The sequence below is a fragment of the Protopterus annectens genome, chromosome 4.part0, assembly GCF_019279795.1.
Source record: "Protopterus annectens isolate FY-2018-M chromosome 4.part0, PAN1.0, whole genome shotgun sequence".
Lineage (NCBI taxonomy): Eukaryota > Metazoa > Chordata > Ceratodontiformes > Protopteridae > Protopterus > Protopterus annectens.
In genome coordinates, this window is record NC_056733.1 from 1,705,270,101 (window position 1) to 1,705,288,606 (window position 18,506).

Genomic DNA, 18,506 nt, shown 5'->3' on the forward strand with positions numbered 1-18,506 from the left:
TCAAGGCATTCAAATTTATCCTTACTTGGACGACTGCCTGATTCTGGCTCAAGAAAAAGAACACCTTCTACAGCATCTGGAATATGTCATAGCAGTGCTAAGATGCCTAGGGTATTCTGTGAACGAAATAAAGTCCAGTCTAGTACCCTCTCAAGACATGTGCTTTCTGGGTGTGAGACTGAATACAGCAGCCCAGATGGCCTTTTAACCCCGGACAAACAAAAGAGTCTGTCACTTTACTTCCATCAACTATCTCATCAGTCCGTGCTGACTGCAAGGACAGTCCTTCAAGCATTAGGGTTCATGGCATCTTGTATTCTGGTGCTTCCCAATGCCAAACTGCATATGAGGAAGCTGCAATGGTATCTCAAAAATGTATGGACACAGCACTGCCAAGATTTGGACACTGTCATTCAAATAATACCTTGCCTTCAAAAGGAATTCTTGTGGTGGGCTCAGGAATGTCACCTAAACAAGGGACTCTCTGTGACCCGGCCAGAGGCGAGTCAGATTTTAACGACAGATGCCTCTGACACTGCTTGGGGAGCTCATCTAAATGGAAAGTGGATACAAGACAAGTGGCCTGCCAGACTACAGCATCTACATATCAACATGAAGGAGATGTTAGCAGTCCAGTTTGCATTGATGGCGTTCAAGGAGTTACTTCTTCCAGGGCAGGTGTTGATTCTGACAGACAACACAACTGTCATGTGGTACATCAACAAGCAGGGAACACATTCTTATCCTCTATGCAGGCAAGCAATGATTTTATGGGAGACTGCGTTAAGCCTGCAACTGACTCTTCAGGCAAGGTTTCTGCCAGGAGCACAGAACTCCTAGCAGATGTATTAAGCAGACAAATCATGGATCCCCACGGTGGAAACTGGATCTTCATGTATTTCAGAAATTGACAGTGTCATGGGGAACTCCAGACATAGATCTGTTCGCTTCTCCACTAAACCACCAGCTGCCAAAGTATTGCACAAAGGGGTTTCATCACACAGCTTGGAAAGTGGATGCTCTGTCTTTCAGTTGGAAAAACCTTCATGTCTATGCTTTTCCACCTCTACCTCTTCTTCCAAAGGTATTACTAAAGGTCAGACAGGACAGGCCAAGGATGATTTTGATAGCTCCAGATTGGCCTCGGCAACACTGGTACCCACTTCTAAGGAGTCTTGTAAAGAAGCCTCCATGGCCTTTACCTCTGATTCCTCATCTGTTATCTCAGAAGGACGGTCATCTGCTCAATGTCAAGCTTCAATCTCTCCATCTCACAGCTTGGCATATTCTGTGTTGAAACATGGAAGGTCTCAGCTTCCTCAACAAGTTTTAAATGTGATTATGGAAGCTAGAAGGCCTAGTACTAGGAGAGTGTAAGCTAGAAGGCCTAGTACTAGGAGAGTGTACGCAGAAAAATGGAAGAGATTTTTATTTTGGTGTACAGCAAAGAATTTGGAGATTTCAGAGCCTAATTTGAGTGTGGCTCTTCAATATCTTACTGAGTTATTGGACAAAGGTTTGTCTTTCTCTTCCATAAAGATTCATGCTGCAGCAATTTCAGCTCACTATGATTGTGACCCACCTTTGTTTTCGCATCCTTTGTTCAAGCAGTTTCTTAGAGGGGCAAAGAATATAAGACCCCCACGTAGAGCTCCTACTCCTGCTTGGGATCTCAATTTTGTGTTGGAAAAACTTACTCTACAACCGCAGCTACTGCTGAATTGAAATATTTGTCATGGAAGACGGCTTTTCTGTTGGCTATTACTTCTGCAAGAAGGGTGTCTGAGTTGCAGGCCCTCATGGCAGTAGAGCCTTTTTTGATTTTCCATAAGGACAGGGTATCATTACGTACTAATCCTTCCTTTATGCCTAAGGTGGTTTCTAGTGTGGCTTTAAACCAAACTATTCATTTGCCTACGTTTTTGCAGATCCTCAAAATAAAGGGGAAAAGATTTTGCACACTTTAGATGTACACAGGCAATTGCGTTATTATTTGAGCAGGACTAAAGATTTTAGGCAGTCTCAGCAGTTACTTGTTTCTTTTGCTTTAAGTTCACAGGGCAAACCTGTGTCAAAACAAACTATTTCTAGGTGGATTGGCTTTTGCATTGCATTTTGTTATTCCCATCATGGCAAAGAGGTTCCAGCTGGGATTAGGCCTCATTCCACTAGGGCTACTGCCACTTCAACAGCATTTCTAAGGGGTGGCAACTAAGGATATTCTGGAAGCAGCTACTTGGAGTTCAGTGCATACTTTCTCTAGGCATTATCACCTGCCTATATACTCTAAGTCTAGAGCTGGTTTTGCCACAGCTGTTTTACAAGGCATGTTGTCAGCTCCTGCTACTTTATAATTTGCCAGCCTCCCTTACCTCTGCTTTGGGATTCTACCCAATAGTCAGGACTGCAGCAAGGAAGGCGAAGAACATAGTACAGTTTTGTACCTACCATAAATGTAGATGTTCCTCCTTCCCCTCTGTGTTTCAGGGTGGTTGTGTAGGTGCCTTTACATGCTTATATTTTTGTATATATATTACTGTATATATTGTACATGTTTATTGGTGCAGGTTGTTTTTGGGACTTGTCTTTTTGGGTCTTCTGACATCTGGGGCAAGAAAAGACGGAGGAAATGACGTCGGTCATGCGCATTAGTACTCTGGTATTCGACTATACCCAATAGTCAGGACTGCAGCAAGGGAATCCTCGAACATCTACATTTATGGTAGGTACAAAACTGTACTTTTTCCATCCAGCTGTGCACATCCACCCCATTTTTTGCAATTTTATGTTCCCCTGTTTGCCTACCTTTCCTCACCCATTTTAATATCGCCCTTTTCATTATCTTTTGTCTATGTATGTCAGAAATGGGTAGCTCTCTCCAAAAATGTGCCCTTCCCCTCCTTTTCCTTCCTATACCTCTACATGCTATATTATCCCATGTTCTACTGTCCTCTACTCCCCATTTGTCTCCTCTCATGGAACCAGTAAATTTTCTGGTGACTGTCCACAAGACGTTAAGTGCTGACCTTGTGCTAGAAGCTATTACAATGTAGCACTTACTTCAGCACGCACTATGTCATGCTACTTGCTACCACTTAATCTCACACAGTTAACACAAACAGGTCTTTGGCCAGTCTGTTGCTCTACGAAGTACTGCATGCTGTGTACCACTGTGGATGGTTTGCATCTTTTTAACATTGCTCTATTTTCTGCATTACAGCACAGCTAGCTGTTTAGACACAGTTTGCTATTTGGATTTTCATGTGAACTTATTACAGTGCGTCTTTGCTGTGTGCTGGTCCCCTTATTGCAGTATTCTGCACCATGTATTGGAGTTCTGGACAGTGTGCTAAAACCATTTCTTTGTGGAAAACCTGAATCCAACAAACTTCTAATAAACTTTAAAAATGTACTGCATTATTTGAAGAAAAGTTTTGAGAATTTGTTCCTCTTCTGGAGGAGGACATGTACTTACCTGCCCAGTTGGTAATGCTGTTTTTTCACACTGCAGTTTCTGTCTTTCAAGGATAAGTACTATAACTAGACTTAATTAACAGAGTAAGTAATCTCAAGCTAAATAACTTGGGCTTGCATTATTATTTTCTTTGGTCTGGTCATGCAATGTTATATCTTTGATTATATTACTACCATCAATCCTGTCCACTTTCATACTGTCCGGCAACTCTCTAAAACACCTTAGGTGCTGAGAGTATACCAGATGCAAGTCTCAGAAACTGGTAACTGTCCATAAACTAATTAGTACACATAATCCAAACGAAACTACAGAGCAAAGCAATGAGAGGACCCAAAATGCTCATGCAAAGTCCCATGTAACACACAGCTGCAGTCACAGTCCAAAAATGCTCCAAGGTTGTAGAAGAGTAGAAAAAAACAGGAATTTATTATAAAACAGGGTAGCGCTTTCGCTAAATAGCTTCTTCAGCCCTTTTACAAAAACAACCAACCCTAAATCCATTTAAATACCTAAAAAGGCGCCATTCCGATAAAAGCCATTTAAAGAGATACATACCCAAATAGCATAATGCAATAATCATATAAAGAATACATACATATGTGATCAAAGATAACATGGAATGAAAATATTTTTGTTTTTCTATTTTTGTTTTTCTATTTTTCTATTTTTATATTTTTCTATTTTTGTTTGTTTTTATTTTCATTTTTATTTTCATTCCATGTTATCTTTGATCATATATGTATGTATTCTTTATATGATTATTGCATTATGCTATTTGGGTATGTATCTCTTTAAATGGCTTTTATCGGAATGGCGCCTTTTTAGGTATTTAAATGGATTTAGGGTTGGTTGTTTTTGTAAAAGGGCTGAAGAAGCTATTTAGCGAAAGCGCTACCCTGTTTTATAATAAATTCCTGTTTTTTTTTTCTACTCTTCTACAACCTTGGAGCATTTTTTGGACTGTGACTGCAGCTTTGTGTTACATGGGACTTTGCATGAGCATTTTGGGTCCTCTCATTGCTTTGCTCTGTAGTTTCGTTTGGATTGTGTATTTATTTTGGCTTATACCACAGAGCATTAACTCCTTACAAGCAGTTTTTTCACACTAATTAGTACACATATTGGAACTTTCATTTTCAAGTCTTGTTTGACAAGATCATTGATGTACAGCAAGCCCATCAAAAATACTTTGCTGATATGTCATACATCACTTCTTTATAGCTGTAAGATCTTGTGGATATGTACAACCATGAATTTCATGTAGCTTCACAGTAGTAACTATGTCTAGTCTATGCAGTAAATAGTAAATGCAGTCTGTTTCTTTCTCAAACCTTTTTCTCCTTGTAATGTAACTCATTTCTATTCCAGAAGAATACTTGAGCTCTCCTTAGAGCATGCTTTACTTTTTTAAGTACAGGTTCTGTCTTAAAAGTAGTAAATTCCTGTAAAATGGCTCAGGCCAGAAGGAAGTCTTCGTACTTTTCAAGCAGTTTATCAGACTTGATATCCAACTAATCCTAGTTGCAGTTGTCTAGCTTTTGACAGTTTGATAGCTCAAAATCAAAGGAACACCCTGTATCAGCTATACAGAAGTAAATATTGTATTTGTTATTGTTATATTCACAAACATGTACTTTTTGACTCTTCAGTCTTATACTATCGGAATAAGCAAGAAGTTTCCACAGTAACATCTTCAATTTTCTGCTCGATATCCGAGTGGTTTGGCTGGCCACAATCAACTGTATTAGAAGCTGAAGTTAAGTACAAACTTGCAGTTTTTAAGATGGTACTGTATTTTATTTTTCTGTCTATTTAATTGTTTAACTTAATTTTGCCTGACTGAATTATTTTATATATTTTCTGGCATTGCTTTCTGTTCTCATCTGTCCTGTAAACCCCCACCCTATTCTTGTGGTGGTGTTATAGTTGGTGGCTTTGCAGTTGTCCGCCCCAGCTGTAAATTTGATCTGGGACACCCCTCCCAGTCTAGTCATCACTCTACTTACACTGTGAAGAAAGCTGTAATGTTGCATGGGAAGAGACTTACTTTATACTGTGAACATTCTGCTGTCCCATATGGGAGGGCAGTGTACCACATCTGTAGGGAGAAAATTTCTGAGCTCTTGAAGTCAGACCATTAGTACATTGCTTTGCAGAAGTTCCAGTAGTCAGGACTATTGCAGAGTTTATCTACTGTTAGGGTATAATGGTACATGTACATGTCTGCACAATTTCACTTTGCCTGCTTCAAACTTAAAATTCTGTCTCTTCATTGACACTTTCTGTTAAAGGTAACCCCACTTGTTGTGTAAATAGCAGACCCCTCAATATGTACTTGTGCAAGTGTCTCATAGTTAGTGATAAAAAAATTCAACTGTTGGTGAATTTTAAAATAACTGAGGGGGGGGGGGAAGTATTGTCCGTTCAACCCCTGCTAATTATATCAACTCCGAAATCGCACAAGAGCTGGGAAAGGGCATATCACAGACCCTGCTCTACCACAGTCTTGTATGCAGAGCAGCCAGCAAAAGAAAAAAAAATAATCATTGCTCTTTTGAGCATTCATTCCTACAAATTATACCCTTGTGCCACTTTGTGTAAGTATGAATATTTTGTGGGTATGTATATGTAACACGGTTATGGATGTATGTAAGGATTCAGATCAGGATGCAGCACAACCAGCCCAATGTCTGCAGTGAGACAGATAGTTGAGCAGAAGGTAGATGTGAAAAGTGTTCAACTGGGCATTTTTAGACTTGGAGAGTAATATCACCTGGTCCAATGAAAACTGATTTGTGCAGTCCTGCAATGTTTAAAAGTCCCAGAACCATAGGTGGAATTGGTGCAGGTTATGCACAAGTTTCCAATAAAACAATTACACATGCTGCTTGGACTGTCAGTGGGAGTGGGTGTGCAGCAGTAGAGTTCAGCACTGATCCCACTGCTGTTCATACTGGCAATGTGCTGCATTAGCAAACTGGTGAGATGAAGCAGAACAATAAAGCTGCCATATGCAAATAATGTGGCATTGCAGGTAAACTCTGCAAATGGTAGCAGAATGTAATGCCAAAACTGAAGGTACATAGAATTTAGTACAGCTAAGACTGTTGTAATGGCAGCAGATGGTGTGGGGGATCTGAAGAAGCTGAAAATGGTGTGGGGGATCTGAAGAAGCTGAAAATTGAGAGAGGGGAGACGGAGGAACAGGTTAATGCCTTCTATTCTCCTCACCTACCCCTCCCAGATACTTGAAGTCTGAATGAGAAGGTCAAAGCTAGAATTGGAGGGACTGTAGCCAGCTGGAACAGTGTGCTTGGTAGTATGTGACAGAATAATGCCAAAGAAGTAAGGTGTACAAAATGGTGAGACCAGTACTGCTGTATGGTACAGAAAGCAAGGCTGTGAAGGAAGACCGTATGCGGAAGTTAAAAGTGATAAAGTGCCCCAAGACAATTAGTAGGATTCACAGTGCGGGTCTGAAAGAAATGAGGACAGAGCGGGTCTGATAAAGAAATGAGGACAGAGCAGAAGCCTAATTAGCTCCAGTTGCAGAGAAGGTCAAGGAGAACAGATTATGGCAGTTCCGGCACGTGTAGGAAAGCAGAAGGCAATCTTGTGAAGAGGATTTGGTACGGACAAGAAGAATGAAAGATGAAATGAGGGAGTCCAGCAAAGAAATGGAGGAGTTGTGTGAGAGAAGACCTGTGACAGTCCAGCATGACTGTTGAAGGTAAGAGAGTGGCAGTCTTAAAATATAGCAACAATTGCTAAGACACCCTGACCCTATCTAGAAAAATAGGATTGATGTAGGCATGTTTTTATTCTGAAACCTCAATATAGGATTAAAATGGCATTTTTTCTTAAACTATTACCTTATGTTAGTATACCTGTGGGAGAAGTGTTCCTTTTACTGGGAACAGTGATAATGGTGTTTGTGTTAGAAGCAATCAGCTGTGTGATGTATGTATTGGTCATATGGTCATAAAGATGATCAATTTCAACAATTGGCTTAAGTATTGGTGTCATTCAAAGGGGCTCCAATGCCTGTCAGCCTGGGATGACATGCTCAACAAGCCACGATGCTTCGCTAGGGACGGCTTGCACCTGTCACCCCTGGGCTTTCGGATATTGGCAAAGGCTCTTGCCACCCCCATAGTGCCTTTTTTAGGCAAGGCTCAAAAGACAAACCCACCTCCATAGGTATCACAAGGGATAAGAAACTAAGAGTAATGCTACGCAATGCCAGAAGTCTAAACCTCAAGATGCACGCACTCGAAACTCTCCTTAGCATGGAGAACATCGATATCTGTGCAGTAACAGAAACCTGGTTCAAGGCTCCCGAGAGCACCCCAGCACTACCAGGTTATACCTCATACCATGTTTTTCGGCCCTAAAACTTGGACCGAACCACAAAAGGAGGGGGGGGGGTATCAATATTCATCAAAGATACCCACACCTCCAGGTTGGTGGCACAGCACGAAGCATCAGAGACTATCCATGTGCAACTAACAGAGGGTAAAATTGCCTTCCAGTTTATAGCCTGCTACAGACCACCCTCCCAAACCCAGGAACCCCACTCGGCCTTCTTGAGAACACTGGAAAATATGAAGGTCTCTCCAAACACCATTATATTGGGCGACTTCAACTACCCAAACATAGACTGGGAGCATTACTCTAGCTTCAACACCCTAGCCCAAAGGTTCCTAGAATTTTATAAACACAAATGCTATGGAACAACTTGTTACCACTCCCACAAGAGGGGAAAAGATACTGGACCTGATCATCACCAACATGGGGACTCTCTGCTCCAGACCAGAAGTGTATCCCTCACTGGTAAGATCAGACCATAAACTAATCTCACTAGATATTCACATCCTGACCCCAGCCCCTGCCCAGAAAACCACAGTGAAAAACTTCTCTAAAGCAAATTTCACACTCCTCAAAACAGAGGTGGAATCCTTCAAAGCCCCCGGGCCTGTGGAAAATAAGGCCCAGACCACAGAATCCTTTATAAACGCATTCTATGAACACCTTCAGGAATGCATGGATCATGCAATCCCAAACAAAACCAAGACCCAATCCTCCAAAGGCAGGCGTCCTGTCTGGTGGACCCCAGCCATAAAGAAACTATACAATAGGAGGAAGCTACTACATAATGGAGCAAAATCCCAAAAAGGGAAGGCATCTCTAATCAGTATTAGCAAATGGGCACTCATAAAATCGTCTAAGGCCAGCTTCGAGAGAACAATTGTACAGGGCATTAAGGATAATCACAAGGATTTCTTTAGTTATGTTAGGAACCTGGGTGGGAATTCCCAGATATGCTCAGAATTAGTCCAAAATGACAAAAAATACACCGAACCCACAGACATTGCCAACATCCTAGCTGACCGGTTCAGCGCAAACCCCCCCCCCTTCCCCACCAAAAGGGCAAATATCTATCCCAGCAGAGCGCTGCCCCCCTGACATCTCAGATGCTTAGGTAAGAGCCGCCCTCTCCAAAGCAAAAAACACAGCATCAATGGGACCAGACGGTGTCCCAGGCTGCGTCCTACATGAACTCCAAGAAGAACTAAACCCAAACATAAAGCTACTGTTCAATCTCAGCCTTACTGCAGGATATGTACCCAAAGAGTGGCGTACAGCAACAGTGGTCCCTCTCCACAAAGGTGGTGCCTCAACGGATCCTAGAAACTATCGCCCCATAAGCCTGACTAGCTTGGTCTGCAAAGCTATGGAAAGGATCATCATGGACCTTATAAATAAAGATATTGGGGACCTACAGAGACTGGATCATAACCAGTTCGGCTTTAAGGGCAGATCCTGCCTCTTAAACCTGGTCGATTTCTTTGAAACGGTCACCAAGGCCATTGACGAGGGGAAGGTGGTCCACACAGCCTACCTGGACCTCGCAAAAGCCTTCGATACAATACCTCACTCGGATATTATAGATAAGCTCACCAGCTTAAATATAAACCCCTATGTCACTAGATGGGTTGCACACTGGCTCAAGGACAGAACCCAAATGGTTAGAATTGCTGGAGCCATGTCAGACTCCAAACCAGTTACAAGTGGTGTCCCACAAGACTCAGTCCTGGGACCTCTCTTGTTCGGTATATATTTCTCGGAGGTACAGGCCAACGCGGAAGGACTGTGGCTGACCAAGTTCGCAGATGACTGCAAACTGGGCGCCATAATAGACTCTCCAGCCGACACAAGCATCCTACAAAAGGGCCTCATAGAATCAGGCAACTGGTGCCAGAGCCATGGCCTCAAGCTAAACGCCAAAAAGTGTATAGTCATCCCCTTCGGCAAAAACAAAATGCCCACAAATTACCACATAGATGGTAATCCATTAAGTACGGAAGAAGTAATTAGGGACCTGGGGACCCAAGTTGATAGCAATCTCTCATTCGACAACCACGTGGCCAAAGTGGTTGGTTAAAAAAACATTTTATATAGCCCACCTAATCATGAAGGGATTCGCATCTAGATCAGGGGAGGTCATCGTGCCTCTTTACTCATCCCTCATCAGGCCCGTAATTAAGTACAGTGCTCCTTTTGGGATGTACCTTACCAGACACCTGCAGCAACTGGAAAGACCCCTAAAGTACCTCACCAAGAGGATCAAAGGGCTCAAACAGATGCCATATGCTGCTCGGTTAAAGAAACTTCAGCTCTACTCAGTGGCATACCGCCTGTTCAGAGGCGATCTGTGCCTGACGTATAAAGCCATGTCCAACCTGGAATTAATGGACATGCTGCACCTCAGAAAATCCAAATCCCATCGAGCTACGCGCTCGAGAGACTTTAACCTCAGCACTGAAATAAATAGGACATGCTGGAGGGACAGATTCATAACCCAGAGGCTCCCTTCACTCTGGAATAAAATCCCAGTCCAGGTTAGGTAGAGTCCCTCATTTCCTCTCTTCAAGAGGAATCTTGATGAGTGGATGGGAGAAAGTAGATTTACTCCGGGTATCACTTTTGTGTGTCTGTTAGACAGAGGCACAGTATACTAACCTCGAAAAAGGGCATAGCAAAATTCATTTAAAATGGGTGGCGAAAGCCAAACACACTGGCTAGGCTTGTAAATGCCCTAGAGCAGATAGCCTAGTATGAACCTATAAACCTATATTACCATGGACAATCTTTTCACACTTTTTCCAACTATAGATGTCATCCTATTCGATGCAGTATACGTTACATATGGGTTCTATTCTGCCAATCGACCTGACGTCCGGCCTCTCTACAAAAGCTTATTGCCACCGTCAGTATGTGAGATGTAGCAAAGAGGCACTGAGAACATCAGCCAAAAAAGGGATGTCCGCATGTACCCTCCTCAGAACTTTTTCACCTCCATTCGGAATGGTTGACTCTTGCATTGAGTTTTCTGTCAGATATCATTGGTTTTGTCTTTCAGCTTCAGAAAAGTAGAACCCAAACAACATAAAACAACAAAAAACACTGAACCAACTGCAGGAATCCAAGCAGAAAATGACCAGAACCAGTTCAGAACTGTTTTATTACAGGAATTAAGCACTTGTGTGTATATCACACACACTTTCAGAATTAAAAAATTCAGTTTAAATGACCCACCAAAATATCACATGACCCATCAACACACCTACCAATTCTAATCTTAAAGGCTACTTGCTCATGTAATAAAATACATTCACACAAGTATATACTAAGAAAAAAAACTAACCTAATGTTTCCCTAATGTGTATATATATTTAGAAACTAACAATTTTACAGGAAACGTATATATATATTTTCAATATTGATATTATTTTTTATATTAATATTTATTTATTGTTGCAACTTATTTTATTATGTAAATGCATACTTATTAGCATTTACACAATTATTATATTTATTGACATATATATATATACATATATATATATACATAATTTTTACATATTTATTACAAACACAAGTATCTACGTATTTTATTATGAGACATTTTTTACATATTTTATTTAAGCATTCTATTTTATCAACACACCACCTTTTTACGTCTATTCATAATGTCAGAATATTTATTACTTTACATCTTTTATTCTATGGATCTTTTTACACTAAATCAATGAGACTGTTTTAAACATCAAAGTTACAAATATATTTTTTTATACTGCATTACTACTTCAAGTTTATTCAAGTCTTGCTCAGTAACATTTGATTGTTCATTGACCTTTAACATGATGCTTTTTTGATTTTCTTACCATCAGCTAATTGATTGATTAATTGCTAATTGAATTACCAAAATTTGTATATAAGGGATGACAAAACTACTCATTTTGTACTCTGATGCCCCATCCGAGTGGGTGAAAGCGCTTAGTATTTTGGATTGTGGAGCTATTTTATCCTTTTTCCGTTTGTGATCTGGTCTATGTTCAATAAAGGTTTTGAGAAGAATTCCAGGACTCAAGGTTTGCTGAATTTAGCTTATTAGTCTGTTCTACCTTGATTTGAATTTGCTCCCTAATGTGTACAACATAATTAAATATAGTGAGACATAAGTCTTAAGACACAAGCTATGAATAAAGACCCATTCAAACCTGCTGGTGCAACTCCCTCCATTCTACCATGTCACGCCATGGTCCCCCCCCCAGTAAATTCCGCTGCATGGTATCAGTACCAAAAAATAAAAAAAAACATGGTCTGGATGTTTTTCTACATGACAATACAATGCATTAGTAGTTTTCCTCTGCTTGATGTCATAAACGTGTTCATTAAAACTATGAATGGTTTTCCCAACATAAAAACTTGGGCACATTGTACATAAAGCCAAATAAATCACTACCATTGATTTACAATTACAAAAAAAGTGTGTCCTTACTTTCATACCATTAATAAGCACCTCATGTTTTCTAAAATGTACTGGCACAAATTGCACGCACCACTTTTGTAAGTACCCCATGTCCTTTCACTAATGGTAGTATATATCTTGTCATCTGATTCTAACATGTTCTTGATGCATTTGGCTTTTCTAGTGACAAATATTGGTTTGGTTCCCAAAATATCAGATATCCCTTCAGATGTTTGAAAAACAAGCCAATTTTGGTTGATGATAATCCGAATGTATCCATATTCTTCAGTGAAAGTGGTAATGAATGAACAATTATACCCACCATTTGTTTCTCTCTGGTAAACCAACATTTTATCTAACAAAATGGGAATCCCCTCCTCCTGCTGTCTTTTCTGAAGGACTTCCCTCCATATTAAATCAACTAAATACCTCTAGTTGTAAATATTCCTTTCAAATTTACACATTCTTTGACAAACATTTCTTCACTAGAAATCATATAGGCTAACCTTATATATTGCCCCTTAATGATTCCCCTCTTTTGGTGCATCAGGTGACCACTGCTGTAGTGCAAAAGACTATTGGAGTATGTTGCTTTTCTAAACACTCTGCTCTGTATACTTTTACCCATGTCCTTGTAAATAAACACATCCATATAGTTAATACTTACTGTACTATAATGGTATGTAAACTTTAAGAGGTAGTGAAATGTAAATATTCCAAAAAATCTATCAGTGTCTACTTTACTAGCATCCCAAGCAATAAAAATGTCCTCCAAAAACCTCATATATAAATAATAAGGTGGAACATTTTCGTTGTTAACCTGCTTTTCCCATTGAAGTAATACTATGTTCGCAAACACTGGGGCGCAGCTTGCCCCCATAGCAACCCCTCTTTTTTTTTTTTGTTGAAAAAATTGCCCATCCAGATGAATAAAATTATATCTCAAAACCATGTCTAATAATGCATCAAGCAGATTAATTTCATTAGCGTTAAAATGACCAGATTTGTGAATAAAATCATGAAACATTTCTTTTCCATCTATTCGATGTTGCAGTATTCTTTACATTTGGGTTCTAGTCTGCCAATCGACCTGACATCCTGCCTGTGTACAAAAGCTTATTGCCACTGCCAGTATGTGGGACGTCGAGGTACGTCCACACATACCCTCCTCAGAACTTTTTCACCGCCATTCGGAAAGGTTGACTCTTGCATTGAGTTTTCTGTCCGATATTGTTGGTTTTGTCTTCCAGCTTCAGAAAAGTACCCTGTAGGGATTTTATTTTCTTGCTACTGCCTCTCGTTATATTGTTCATATCATCCAGGAAGTGTAGGTGTGGAAGGCAAATTCCACATAAGGACAGTCATGAGCTGTGCTTGTCCTGTTTGCAGCCTACTCATGACCACCAATCCTGTTCGTTTCAGGCCTTTGTGCCTAAGATGTTGTGTAGTCGTCTGTTGGCCTTGAATCTATACTTAGAAAATCAGAGACTTAAACGTCTGGTTAGGGACAGGATGGAGGGTTCCGGGAGTCCTTCAGCTGAGCCGACTTTGAAGAGAAAGGTTAGCAAAGTTGGTCTCTAATCCTCTTCGGCTGCACCTAATCCCTCCGATGTACCCCTTGAGGTTTGTGAAAACCCGGTGGTGTGTTTGGAGGTAGGGTCCACTTCTTCTTCGGCAAGTACCTCAGTGGAAGCTGTGCGTATCCTAGCACATCTGAGGCCATGCAGATGTCCAGTTTGGATGACTTGGAAGAACTTCGGCTTTGTTCTGGATGACTCTAGGAACCGCTCCTGCCTCTGTCTAAAATTCCAGACATAAGGCCTACGTCCAGACATTCTCCTGAACAAGAGAAGCATGTTAAGAAGAAGCAGAAGACTAAATATCTCACCATTCCTTCCACTCCTCCATCCGACAGGATTGCTTTCTTGCAGGGTCTCATTAATGCCTTGATGGCTTTGAGGCCTTCAGCTTCTGCTATTCTTTTGCTTGCTTTTTCTGTCTCCAGTGTTGGCATCTGGGTCTCGGGTGTCTCCTTCTGCACAGGCTGCTGAGTATCAGATTCCTGACTCTGAGGATTCTTCTTCTGATGAAGATTCCTTGGCATACTCCACCCAGATTCCTTCTCTGGAATATGCCTCTGCAGAGGAGGAGTCCAGTGGGGGAGATTCCCCCATAGAAGAGCTTTCCTTTGGAGAAACTATTAATATGATAAGGGAATTTTTTAAATGGGGTTCTTCTCAAATGTCTGAGGAGCAAAAAAGATATGATCTTCTCCAGTTGGAAGCCCCTGCTCCCTCAGCGGTTCCACCAGTCCTTCCAGCATTCTTAGATGCCTGTGCATCCTCCTATAAAACCCCAGATTCCCAAGCCCCTGCCCCTAAAAGACCTGACAGATTTTGTAAGGTTCATTGATGACTGTAAGTCTTTTTAAATGTCTTTCTACTGACCCAGCTGTGGTCTCCATTACTTCTGACAAATCTTCTCACTTGTCACTTTCTGCAAAACCGATTTCTTCTGACAAAGAAAGCAGGATTTTGGAAATGGACTATACTTCTTCCACCTTGGCAATTAGAGCTATTAATTACCAGACACTCATCTAGGTACTCTCTGGCCCTACCTTTTTCTTGCTTCCCAGGCTCTTTCCCAGTTACCTGATTTAGAGGCTAAAGCACAGATTCTTTCTCTTTTTTTGTCTGCCTCCTCCCAGGTAGCTAGACATTCCATCAAATATAGCTACGATGCAGTGGAGGCATCTTCCAGGGCAGCAGCTTCTGCATCTGTTTTCAGAATGCATTCTTGGTTACGGCTTTAGTCACTTCTGATGACATAAAGGCCAAATTGCTTGATGCTCCTTTGGATAACTCTGCCCTTTTTGGCATAGCAGCTGCAGAACATTTTAAATCTTTGAAGGAAAAGGGTAAAGAGCTCCAGGATTTGAAATACTTGTTTATTTTCTCAGTCCCTAAATTCCATAGAAATTTCCCGGCTAAAACTCTGTCAGAAGACCTGCTCTCACTCTTCCACTTCTGAATCATGTGAACCTAGGCCAAGAAGTCTTCCGGGAGACCCCCACAATCTGGCTGTCACTTCTGCCCGTACTTCTCAAGATCCCTTTCAGTCCAGGCCAAGTTCTCTTTGAAGACAAGTTCTTCTTCCAAGTCAAACTCGTTTATCTCTTTGCCTCTCTTTCCCTTTCAGCCTGGATGGGAGTCGCTCAGGACTCCTGGGTCATTTCCATCATCCAAAAAGGATACTTCATGACTTGAAAAACTCTTCCATCCTTCCATGGGATACCTCAACCTCCTTCCAGACAACTTCATCTGTTACCGCTGTTGCGCGCTCAGCTCTCCGACAAGGCACTATTCAGGCTGTTCCTGCAGACCAACAGGGAAAGGGATTTTACTTCAGGATGTTTTTTGTGCCAAGAAAAGATGGATGTTCATAGTGTTACCCTGCTGTAGTCATCACACTTGGGTTATCCTGCCGTCAGGCGGTCCCGCAGTCTGCCCGAATTCCAAAGTCTTGGTCCGGCGTCGGTTGCTGTCGCTTCTTCCCTGATGTCAGTGTGCCAGGGGTATATATGAGGCATCCGCCATTTTCTCCAGTCTTTCTTGCCGCACGGTGCCCGAAGCAGTTCTCAAGTGCCGGTCGGCCGACACCTGAGATTTTCGATTTGAATTTCAGTCCGAAGTCTTCAAGTAAAGCTAAGTACCCTGTTGGGGAACGTTTTCTTGCCTCAGTCCGATGTCAGAAAAAGTTAACAATTGCATTTCTTGTGGGAAGCAAAATACCTCATAAGGACTTCCATTCCTGTTGTATTCTTTGCCTAGGCCCAGACCATGATGTCACAGGTTGTCTGTTTTGCGCTAGGTTTAATAAACACACTATCAAACACCGCTTTGACTTTGCACAGCATTACTTTGGTAGGAAATTTAATTATATCATGCCGTCGGAGCAGCTGGCGACCGCAGAGCTGGAACCTCAGACAGCTGCCGACTCAAGCGGAGTCTACTAGGCCAACGCAGCCATCTACCGACACAAGCAGAATTAGACACCGGTGCAGAGGAAACGCCTTCGGTTGCAAAAGGTGTCTTCAGACCGATTACACTCACCATTAAATCTTATGCTAAGCTTAAAACTCGTTTAAAGCCTAAGAAAACTGTTCATCAGTCTACAGGTCAAGGCCCCATGCCTAAGAAACAGATGCTTAAGATGGCTGAAGATTTAATTACCCGTATCAGGGGTTCCCATCCCCCTCCTGATAAAAGACCAAGACAAGAGGAGAATTATGCATTCTCTGACCAGGTTTCTCTCTCTTACACTTTTCCACCTTATGAGGATTCTGATGCTGAAGGCTCTATTCCCTCAGCATCTCCCCCTGAAGACTACTCCTTTGGGGAAACATTACATACCATGAGGGAACATTTCCACTGGGAAGGCCAGGATTACTCGGATTCTAAGAAAAGGCTCAGAGTTCCTTTTATTACCCCAGCACAGACCTCTTGCTATCCCTCCTGTTTTAGATATTGTGGATGATGTCTGCTTGGGAGTCTAGTTTTAAATCCAGACTCTCTACCTCCTGCTCCAGCCAAACCAGACAGATACTACAGAGTACCTGACTCACACAAATTCCTTTATAAAAGCCCTATAGCTGACCCAGAAACCATTTCCCAGGGTCCTAAGGGAGCAAAAGCTTCTATGGCTAAAAATCCTGTGCCCTCTGAAAGAGATTCCAGAGCCCTAGATAGATGGGGAAAGAAAATATACACCTCTGCAACTCTGGCTATGAGAGCATTAAATTGCCAGTTTCACATGTTGAAATATCAACAATTCCTGATGTCTCAGTTGAAACAAAAAATGAGCACGCATTTAGAACAGCCTGAATTTGAGGAAATGCAGGATCTTTTGCATGCAGCTGAACAGGTGGGCAAGCATACTTTACAATGCGGACTTGATTCATTGGAAGCTTCCTGTAGAGCAGCTGTTACTGGCTCTGTCATTCGTAGACATGCTTGGTTAAAAGAGCAAACCCTCCTTGACCATGTTAAAGCAAAATTATTAGATGCACCTTTACAACAAGATGTATTTGGTGTCAAAGCAGAAGAGGTTTTAAAGAAAATGGATGATGAGGCTAAATCTATGCAAACGGTCAAGGATTTCTTGCAGGTACAACCCCCTCGCTTCAGCAGAAATTGGCCAACAAAAAATTGGTTCTTTCCAGCTTCAGACAGATCAGAGGGGCAAATACAGATGCCCAAGGGGCAGAGGTCAGTCACAGGGCCCTTACAAACCTCGCCAATGGGGTTCTGCTACCCAGAAAGGAGGAGAAGACAGGCCCCAAGCTAGCAGAAGGCAGGCACAATGACTATATCCTCAAACTACCAAGTAAATCTCTCCTGGCAACACCTTTGGGAGGAAAACTAGCATTTTTTGCAGACAAGTGGCACATCATCACAACAGACAAATGGGTTCTAAACATTGTCTCTCAAGGATACAGACTGCACTTTCATGCCTTACCAAGGATCAAAGGAATGCCAAACCTGCCACCAAATCAATGGGCATAGGCACAAAAACAAATTGCAGCTCTCATGAACAGGAGAGCCATTCAACAGGTACCTTCACAAGAGCAAGGACAAGGATTTTACTCAAGACTCTTCCTAGTTCCTAGAAAGGACAAAGCATGGAGACCCATTCTGGATCTTTCAATTCTGAACACCTATCTGCAAGTACCAAAATTCAAGATGCTAACAGTACAGCAGCTTCTTCTCATGCTGGGCAAGAATGCTTGACTAGTCACTTTGGACCTTAAGGAGGCATACCTGCATGTCCCTATCAGACAAAATTGCAGAAGATACCTCTGCTTCATTGCAGGTTCAACGCATTATCAATTCTCTGCACTGCCCTTTGGCTTATCTACTGCGCCCAGGGTCTTCACAAAATGCCTGGCACCAGTAATTATACTGCAGACAGAGGAATTCAGATATACCCGTACCTGGACGACTGTCTTATTCAAGCAGAAAGCAAGGACATTCTTTTACAGCATCTGGCATTTGTCAAACACCTTCTACGTTGCCTAGGGTACACAGTAAACGAAAAGAAATCAAAACTAGTGCCCTCACAAAACATAATATTCCTGGGTGCCAGCTTGAAAACAACGGCCCAGATGGCTTATCTCACGCCAGACAAACTACGACAGCTGTTCCAATATTTCAAAAT

General features: G+C 41.7%; 1 protein-coding gene across 1 annotated transcript in view; it reads left to right on the plus strand.

The window, feature by feature from the left end:
• The window catches only part of LOC122799988 (transmembrane emp24 domain-containing protein 9-like), a 96,044-nt gene that overhangs the window by 48,151 nt on the left and 29,387 nt on the right, over nucleotides 1-18,506 (plus strand). The gene's annotated exons all lie outside the window — the stretch shown is intronic.